This window comes from Cibotium barometz, chromosome 16 (genome assembly GCF_041138505.1).
Source record: "Cibotium barometz isolate CiBa-2024 chromosome 16, ASM4113850v1, whole genome shotgun sequence".
Classification (NCBI taxonomy): Eukaryota; Viridiplantae; Streptophyta; class Polypodiopsida; order Cyatheales; family Cibotiaceae; genus Cibotium; species Cibotium barometz.
In genome coordinates, this window is record NC_141061.1 from 51,924,256 (window position 1) to 51,935,131 (window position 10,876).

The window sequence follows — 10,876 nt, forward strand, 5'->3', positions numbered from 1 at the left end:
TTGCATATGCAAACCAAACCATGCAACGGAACAATGTTGGTATAATGGAATGCGATAAGACTACAATAAGAGAATCGGATACCAATTGTCCATCAACAAGTAATGACAAAGATAATGTCAGAAGTGCACTTGTTAAAATTATTAGTGTAATTGTCAAGAAAAAGGCATTAATCATTGAAGAAAAATCATTTTACAAACTCCTTGCACTTTAACATTTTAGTATTAATATTAAAAGTAATTGTTGTGAGAATGTCTATGCTTATTAAGTGCATGTGTACATTAGTGAAAAAAAAGACCATACACAAGGTAAGGAGGTTTCACAAGTCTCCCTTTAAAATTATAATATTAAGATAACATGCCGTTCCCTGTTTATACTAGAGAACTTTCAATTATAAAAGTGGAGGAAACTGAACTGTTACAAAGTCATATAGCATAGCATATGAGTCTAGTACATACGTGTTGTGGGCACTTGTTTTGGCTTGTTAATATTATCTTTTATAGAGATCATAAAATGAGGCCTTTTTGAAGTATCAAGTGAAAACCAAAAACCAAGTCCCAAATAATATTGATGTCCAAACAACAATACTGCATCCCCCTTTTGAGTGGAGTCCAAACTAACATTGATGTCCCAAATAGTGTTGATGTCCAAATGATAATACTACACCCCCATTTTGAGTGCAGTCCCAACTAATATTGATGTCCGAATGAAAATACTACATTCCCCTTTCAAGTGCAGTCCCCAACTTATATTGATGTCCAAACATCAATTCGACATCCCCATTTTGAGTGCAAGGTATCTTTGTGGTCAACACCAACACACATACACAAGAAAATCTTGAAAGTATCAAAGATGATACAAGAGCAAGAAGGCAAAGAAGAGAGCCCAACACATTTTTTGTTATTGATGAGAACCCAACATTTCTTTTGTTTTTGCAACATGCAGCTCTCCCATGTTGTGCTGGTACTCATGTGCTGTCTAGGGTTGTATCCATGGAAGGCACCATGAGTGTTGAGTTTGAGGGGCAAGCATAACAAACTGTTGCCACCATGGGATTGCCGATGATGAGGTGGAAATGCCAAGACAATGTAGCAATAACTTTACTAATGTGTGGGATAGTGCCCATTTACTCTAATGTGTGGGATAGTGCCCATTTACATGCCATTTACATGTGATACACTTTTTTAATATTTGAGTTTTTTTTATATCACATAATGAGCACTTTTTTAATTGAGCTTTTCACTACTAAGTGGCTCGTTCTCTGTGTTGGGGGTTTTTTTTTTGCACTTACTACACCACTCAAGTAAAAGAAGAATGTAATAATCGCACCTAGCTCACAAAAAGGACGCGCTAGATTTCAAGATTACGAAAGAAAATAAATTGTGTAGATTGCTTGGAATCGGACAAATCTTACAAAATTACAAGGTATTTATACCTTTTTTAAAAAGCTTAGATTTCTAAAACCCAAGCTAAAACCATTCATGCTTTCTTCAAAAGCAAATCTTTTATTATTATTGAAAAAAACCTTACTTTCTTACCAAGTGAGTGGAAAAAAACGACTACTCATACATGGGTGTTTTCAAGCAAATTTGGACTCTTACACTAATAGGAAGATAAGCAAAGATATTAAGTCCTAAAATTATGGCTTTCTATACATGGTGGCCGAAAGACTTGTACCAAAACTAATCAAAGCCCACAACTTGAACTAATCAAAGCCCAAAACTTATAAGCCTTGCCAAAACCTAGGATTGGAAAAATTCTTAACAGTAGGTGGTGAGTATTAAAGGAATTAGCACTATCTTCTAAGCCTTGCCAAAACCCAGGACCATAAAAAATCTAAACTATAGGAACATTCTTAATAATATTAACATTAGGTGGTGAGTATTAAGGGAATTAGCACTATCTTCTAAGCCTTGCCAAAACCTGGGACCACAAAAAATCTAAACTATATGAACATGAGGTGGTAAATATTAAGGGAATTGGCACTACGATTTAGCTTACTATCAATCTCCCATATAATCAAGTCTTTCACGGTGTGTTCACAATGCATAATAGTAAGAATCAAGAAAAAAGTGTTTAAACATATATTCTTAAATATCATAATTTGGGGACACGAAAAAGTGCACCCAACCATATTAAAAAGAGTTTATGTAGGAAGTTTTGTGAAGCAAAAATTGGTTATCTACGTTGTACCTATAAAAAATAATACAATGCAAAACTCCCTCCTATACCATGCCAAGTATGCAAGATTTGTTTCTAAGAGAAGAGGGTGGTAAAACCTTTGAAAATCTTTGGAGAATATGTAAATCCTTTTTTTTGTTTTTTACCCTGAAACCAACATGGGGGGCCTATGGGCTTCTACTTTGTATTAGAGCATATAACAAAATATTGAATGAAACCAATGCTTGTGCCTTGAAAGAACAAAATAGAAACATGATTTCAGACAATTGACACTAATTAAACACATGACAAAGACATGATGCACAATATGTAATTTCATTCTCCCATGTTGCAGCATTAATACAAGCATTCTTGACCTTTGCTATAACCCAATAGATCCTTCTACTAGTAGTAGGTAAGAAGACCACAACAGTACTTTTGTAGTGACATCCTTGATTTCAAGTGTCAAATGGAAGGTGATGGCATGCAGTGCCACCACTCATCTTGGAATATACCTCTTATTGTTAAATGCTTTCCAGGTGGGTAGTTTACACATGAGATTGCTTTATGTACTCATGCATGCTGCCATGAGACAATAATGCTTCCCTTTCTTTATATACTCGTGCATGATCCCATGAGCCAATAATGCATATACATGCAACAATGTACTACGAGAACTAATACATGACCCCTTGAGAGTAGAGCCATGTATGCCATCTTGATCCAACACCTTGATATCAAAAAATATGGTTATATTATAAGGGAAGTTTGAGGTGAAGGATTTGGGAGATCTACACTACTTTTTGGGAATTGAGGTCATTCGCACACCTGATGGTATTTGGCTGTCACACAGAGAGTATGTATTGGACATTTTATCCAAGTATGGGATGGCTGATTGTAAGTCAATCTCGGTGCAATTAGATAAAAATGGCAAGTTTAGTGCAGATGCAAGTTATGTGTTGGAGGATCCCACTATGTATAGGAAGATTGTGGGGAGTTTGATCTATGTCATGAGATCAGCAGGCCAGATTTGAGTTACACTGTTGCCTTAGAGAGCCAGTTTATATGCAAGTTCCACGCAAACCACATCTTGACAGTGTGCGACACACACTTTGGTATTTGAGGGCCACTATTGTTTTATGCAGCAGGTATACCATTGGAGCTATATGGGTACACAGATGCAGATTGGGCAGGTAGCATCTCAGACAAGAGATCTACCAATGGATTTATGTTTTCATTGGGGAGTGATGATGTGACATGAAGTAGCAAGAAGCAGCCCACAGTTGCCTTGTCGAGTACAGAGGCAAAGTACAGAGAAGTTACGGTGGCAGCGTGTGAGGTAGCTTGGTTACGCAAGCTACTTTGCTAATTTGGGGTTGCATGAATGTGGAGAGAAAGGTTGTCATATATTCTGACAATCTTAGTAGTATACAGTTGGCCAGGAACCCAATTTTCCATGCGCGGACAAAACACATTGAGGTACATTACCACTTCATCAGGGAGAGAGTCTTGGCAGGCCGACATGGACTTGGCCTATGGATCAGGTCGTTGATATCTTCATGAAGGCCTTTGGAGCTGAGAAGCTCCACAGATTTCGAGATATGCTTGGAGTTCATGAGTTGGAGTTGAGCTTAAGGGGGAGTGTTGAGATATCAACATGAGCTGGCACTCACGAGGCGCCTGCATGACTGTTCGACATTTACATCACTGGCGGGTTTGGTAGCTGGCACTGACATATCTTCGCTAGAGATTCTACAGCTGGACTACACCGACTAGTCCACACCTACCCACTCCACTTAGCGTGTTCACATTATGGACCGCTTGTATATACTTTGTTATGTGTCTTAGTCACTTTATCTTCTTAGTAGAACTTCTTTGGTTGTGTGAAGAAGAAGAAGAAGAATTCTCAGCCTCTCACCTTTTGTGTTCTCTTCTAGGGTTTGTGTAAGTGTGTGTGTGTGCTTGCAAAAGCTCAAGCTCTCTTCTCCCCTGCATCTTTTCACACCACGCACCCCCAACCAAACCACAAAATCTAGTGATATACATAGATGGTGGCTACAAGGGTATGGTGGATACACACTTTGTAGTACTTTAGCATCTAGCAATGAGAGGTTTTGCTTGAGAAGAACCATATTCATATTTAGCTAATTAGATTCTGACATCTTTGGTGCTTCCTTGTGCGAGGGTGATGTCCTTGGGTTTAGGGAAATGCACATATATGAAGTGCTCAGCTAAGAAATGCATATACTTTGTAGTACTTCGGCATCTGGTGACGAGTAGCAATCTTGGTCAAGAAGGACTAGCATGAACCACCACTTGAATCATATTTGGCTAATTAGCTTTTGACATCTTTGGTGCATTCCTTGTGCAAGGGTTATTTTTTTTAGATTTAGAGAACTGCACATGTCTTATGTGAAGTACTCAGTTAAGAAGTGGCTAAGTCAAATAGAAACAAAGAATATATGAAGGGGCATGAGTTAAAACAAGGTGAAGAGAGGCTTGAGGTTGGCAGACAAGTTCTTTAACGTGAGGTTGGTGGGTAAGAGAAGAAGTTTGGCCGGTTCTTATGTGAGGCGACTTCTTTTTCCATCAACTTCCTTTCCTTTTTGCTTCTTTTCTCTCTTTTTGCCTTTTCTTTCATTCTTTTCTGGATCTCTTTCTCCTTTTTTTTTTGTTTTTTTCTTAATTGCTTCTCTTTCTCCATTCCTTTCTTACTTGCCATCTTTTTTTTTGGGCTCCTCCGTTTACTTTTACTTCTTTCTTTTTTCTTTTCTTTCCTCTTCTTCTTTTCTTTTACTCCCTCTTCTATTTCTTCTTCTTCTCCCTCTCCTCCTCCTTCTTCTTCTTCTTCTTCTTCTCCCTCTCCTCCTTCTTTTTCTTCTTCTTCTTCTTCTCTCTTCCTCTTCTTCTTTTCTTTTACTCCCTCTTATGTTTCTTCTTCTTCTCCCCCTGTTTCTTCTCTTCTTTTACTCCCTCTTCTGTTTCTTCTCCCTCTCCCTCTTTTTTCTTCTCTTTCCTCTTCTCGTTTTCTTTAACTCCCTCTTTTGTTTTTTCTTCTTCTCCCTCTCCTTGTTCTTCTTCTTTTTTGCTCTCTTCCTCTTCCTCTTCCTCTTCCTCTTTGCTTTTCCTCCCACTTCTTCTTTGCTTTTCCTCCCTCCTCTTCTTTTTTGCTCTCCTTCCTCTTCTTCTTTGGTTTTTCTCTCCTGCTTCTTCTTCTTCCCCTCTTCCTCCTTCCCTTCTTCTCTGTTTCTCTTCTTCTTTGGTTTTCCTCTCGCTTCTTCTTGTTCTCCTCTTCTTCTCTTCCTCCTTCCCTTTTTCTCTCTGTGCTTCCTATTTTCTATGTGTTATTTTTACCCTTGCCTCTCACTACATGTTTTTATTGTTGCATGACTACATTGCTCTTACATGTGCATTGCTTGTATGCACCATAAGGAACTTTTAATTGTCTTCTACATATGGAATTTCACAATATATGGGGAATTTTAAGAGATTTCCAAGTAACATAATGCCATATTCCTATATATAAGTAGAGAATTGGATTCCCCACTTATTAATGCTCTTGTGTCTAGGAAATATGAGCCTTTATCTGAATTATAAACTTCCTATACAGGGTAGAGTTGCTTACCTATGAAATCTTTAATTTTCTATAAGCTCACACAGAAACTTCCCTCTCTGGGCTTAACAACGGATGGATATGGATCACTAGCTTGTGTCTATTACAAGAACAAACCTGTATATAGAAGAATGTGTAGTGCTAATGTGTACTATTGTATGCGTGCTGATCCACATGTCAAGATTGATGATACATCAAGGCGAACATTTGCATGAGGTACAAAGGAGCACATCAAGGCATGCATTGCAAAAGATAAGAAAACTTGTGCAAGAGGTAATTTTAGAGGTTGCTACAAGTGGTCCAAGGAAGGTATAAATGGATATCACCAAACAACTCGTATATTGGATGCAGTTGTCATCAGGAAGCATATGAAGAATGAATCAAATATTAGCAACATGGAGTTGTCACTATTATTGGAACACATGCATCCCCTAATTCAATGTCAAAGGTAATGTTCTTTCCATATTGATTTTAATTGTTTGGTAATTCTTGTGAATGAATGTTTATATATAGTTTGTTAAGTTGTCCAATTCTCTTGTAGATTCAAGAGGATGGTGCGTGCTTGTAGGATCAGCAGTTCAGTGTAAGGAGCAGAGTCAAGTATCCTAGAATTGAAGAGAAAGTGTGCTTTTGAGTTCTTCCATGGTAGTCATTTTCTTGGGCAAGATTTGGATGAGTCAGACCGGTGTTATGTGTTTAAAATGTCAACCACAAGGCCTACATCGGGTTTACTGTATACACCAAACAGGAGAAGAGGATTTGAGGAAGGCTTGGGTTTGTTTTGATCACGTCAGGCATGTGCAAGGATGGACAACAATGGCTGCACATGTATATGATCCAAGGTAGAGTTTGGTCTTGTAAAGTTCTTGAAAAAAAATTGATATTATTTTTAGTACTTTTCCAATTGTCATATGATGGCATGCAGCTTGCAAGAGCTCATGATAATTGCAACTTGTGAAATGAAACAGGAGGACATAGTGGCACAAGTGCTTTTCTGGGAGATGATTAACAATGTTGTGGTCCAAAAAGGCTTCTCCAAGCTAGATTTTTTTGGCTTCATGTGGCTGATGAGGCTGGAGCCAAGAGTCTGGAGCCAACTAGAGGGTAGTTAGGACATTCTATAATAATGGACTAGAGAATATATTGGAAGGTCGTGAGAGCGTTCGTGTCTTTTTCATTATTGGAAACAAAGCTTGAACATCCATACAGTACAATATGTAGTTAGGAAATTTTCAGGAAGAGCACTAGCAACTATGTCGTCTCAATGCCGTTGTGCATTGAGTGAGGAAGAGGCACTTTTAAAATACAAATACATTAGATCATGGTGGATGAACGATAAAGTTGTAGATGCAAACTTACCATCCATGGATTGTTGACTTAGTTGGTAGCATACTAGATATCCCCATCGGAGGAAACATCTTGTAGGGGTAAGTATTATTTTCTTGGTTCTCGAAAAAAAATGCTTGTATTTTGAATCTAAATTGTCAACTTAACTATCTGGTTATAGAATACGGTTGGAGCTTGCAATTAACTTAATTTCCTGTTTGTAAGATGTCGATGATGCTTGTGTGCTGCACATGTCGATCACCAATCTAGCAAAAACGAAACATGCAAGTTGGTTAGTAGGAGAGGGTTTAAGGGGAACCATCTCTTTATATGATACAGCTGTTTCAGACCTTGCTAATGCCCTCTTGCAATCCACAAAGAAGCATGCATTCAAACAAGGTAAATATCACAGAGCAGGCCCTACAATAATAAAGGTAATGGAGAAGGCCAAAACATCAAAAGCTCCAAGTACTTCAAGCACGAGTAGATTGGTGGGGGAAGCAGTGAGTGGCACACCAATGCACGCGCAACCAAACTTTTTTGGTGATAACATTACTATTAGCCAGCGTAAAAAACCCACAGTTATAAGGAAGATAACTCATATCATCGTCTAGAGTATGTCACAGAAAACCACCCATGCAACAAATAAGGTAGGAGATTAAGCTTTCCACCCACTATTCCTTTGACTACAGGTGGTTAACACAATGGAGAGGTAGAGACAACTGAAGCAAAGGTGCATGAAATTGTGGAGAGTGACATACACGATTCATGCGGGCTATAGGTCAATCATCTCTACACAGCAAGGTAACTTACCAAGGATGGTTAGGTGGCCAAGATGGCAAGTGCAAAAAGAGCATCAAGAACTGCAGACAAGGTGTTCCAGAGCTCCTTCTTTCTATAGTATGAGAGAATGGTCTAGGGGAAAAAGGCGTTAGTTCATGTGGTTTTGTAACAGCAGCGTGGATCATACTTGGAGAGTATGTAACACCATCTGTCAATCACCTACTAGACCCCCGGGTTGTTTGGCCAGTGGGACGAGGTACAAACCTGACTGTGGATGAGATTCAAGAATTGGAGGCTAGTGGGTTTGTGTTGCAAAAGGAACAATGTCAGAAAGAAAATGATGTAGGCCAACGATCAACAAGGTACAAAAGTGGCATATCAGATATGGCAGCTAAGAGAATAGATTCGGCAATTTCAAGTACAGCTACGGTCTTTGAGCATTTGGTCATTAAGGTCGGGCAGATGGAAGTTTTTGTAATTGAGACTGAGAAATCACTAGTATGCAATGAAAAATACCAGGTGACTATGGGAAAGAATCCATCATGCACATGTCCCGATTTTCAAATCAAGGTATATGTTGGACGACCATATTTTTCATGCAAGCACCTTTACTTTGTATATTTGCGTATATTTGGGTTAAATGTGCGAACCATAATATGTTTATACATCAACCCACTCTAAAAAAGGACCTAATGAGAACGTTCAACGACACGAGAACAATGTGAAAAGGACCTAGTACTGTCGATGACATTATACTGTAGTTTTGAAAAGATCCTTCATGTTGCAATAATAAAATGTCTGATGTCTCAATTCTCTAGCAAGGACTATTTACTTTTAGTTTTTTTAATGTTTTAGCAAGATAATTAATATGGTTATATGTTAATAGCTTGAATATGTTCATTCCATTCATCTACTTTTTTAAAAAAAGTGGGTAGACATGCATCTACTTTTCAAAATTTAGGGGAAAGCCATATATGTACCTTTCTAAATTTCGGGAAAAGCCATGCATCTACTTTTCTAAATTTAGTGGATAACAATGCAAAGTATCTTTTTGCTTTTTGCTTTGTGTATCTATAAATTTGACCCCCTGCCTCTTACTCTAATCATCACTTCCAAGTCTTGTTGCCTTCCTCTCCCTCTCATTGTATTTATCTCCCTCACTATCATTCTCTTCCTTATACAACCCTCACATGACCATCAACTACCTTTGTTCATCTCTAATGGATTCTTCTAATGACCCTAGCTATACTTTGAAGAAAACCGTGGAAAGGGTTTGCAAAGATTTATGCAACAAAACGGGCGGAGATGCAACATAACATTTCAAAATCACAACAGAGGCATGCAATCTTTAGATAAAGATGCTAGCGGATGAGCCTAATGATTCTAGAGATTTGTTCATGTGGAACATGAAGATTGGAAGTGCCGTCGGCACTTGGCAAAGTTTTGGATATATTGCTAAAGAGACGGAGGAGCCCCTACAGGAGGAGTGAAAGAATAGAGTAGCCAAAAAAAAGTGTATAGGTGTAGGATCCGTAGGTAGTTATAGTATGTTTTCAATTTTAAACAATGTTAAATTGTAGAGTAGCCCATGTAATAACCTTTTTTTGGAATAAAGTGGTCTTAACTATAGATCACCTTGTCTTTTATATTAATTGCCTTGGCAAATTTTAGATTTGTTCTTGTTTTGATTAATTATGTCAAATTCTTGGTTTAGTGTATGTTTTGAATAGCAGCATCATGTTCTTATCTCTCTCACTCCCTCTTCCTCTCAAATAATTAGGCCATAATCTCAATCATAATTGAAAAAGTATTGACCTTAATAAATTTGCATTCACGCAGGGCATATTAGATATCTTGTATGTATAAATCTTGAAATTATTCACCTTGTCAATTATACTCTCATGCAATGATATGCCGTCACATGTAAAGGGTTTAAATGATATGGAATCACATGCAAAGGGCATGGAGTACCATGCAATGACATGCACATATAATAACATCAAGATGCAATAACATCCACATGTAATAACATCTGGATGAAGAGGTTATGTATAGGGAGGGTGGGACAAGGAGAGAGAGAGAGGGAGGGTGGGAGAGCGAAAGGGAGGGATAGAGAGAGGAGAGGGACGGAGGGTAGGAGAAGGAGAAGGAGAGAGAGGGAGGGTGGGAGAGTGAAAGGGAGGGAAGAGATAAGGGGAGGGAAAAGGGTGGGAGAAGGAGAGAGAGGGTAGTGTGGGCTGGGCGGTGGTGGGACAAGGAGAGAGAGAGAGAGAGAGAGAGAGAGGGAAGAGGGTGGGAGAAGGAGAGGAGGGAGGGTGGGAGAGCGAAAGGGAGGGAGAGAGAGGAGAGAGAGGGAGGGTGCGAGAGAGAAAGGGAGGGAGGGAGAGGAGAGAGAGGGAGGGTGAGAGAAGGAGAGGAGGGAGGGAAGGGTGCGAGAGCAAAAGGGAGGGAGAGAGAGGAGAGAGAGGGAGGGTGGGAGAAGGAGAGAGAGGGAAGGTGGGACAGAGAAAGGAAGGGAGAGAGAGGAGAGGATGGGAGAGAGAATGTAGGGAGAGAGAGGAGAGAGGGAGGGAGGATGGGAGAAGGAGAGAGAGCGAGGGTGGAAGAGAGAAAGGAAGAGAGAAAGGGAGGGAGGGAGAGGAGAGAGAGGGAGTGTGAGAGAAGGAGAGAGAGGGAGGGTAGGAGAGTGAAAGGATGGGAAGAGAGAGGGGGAGGGAAGACGGTGGGCGAAGGAGAGAGAGGGTAGTATGGGTGGGACAAGGAGAGAGACAGAGAGGGAATAGGGTGGAGAGGAGAGAGAGGGAGGGTGGGAGAGTTAAAGGGAGGGAGAGAGAGGAGAGTTAAAGGGAGGGAGAGAGAGGAGAGAGAGGGAGGGTGGGAGAAGGATAGAGAAGGTGGGAGAGATAGAGAGAGTTTGGAAAGAGAAGGATAGAGAGAGTGAGATAGGGAGGACACAGAGAGAGAAAAGATAAGGATAGCGAGAGTGACATGGGGAG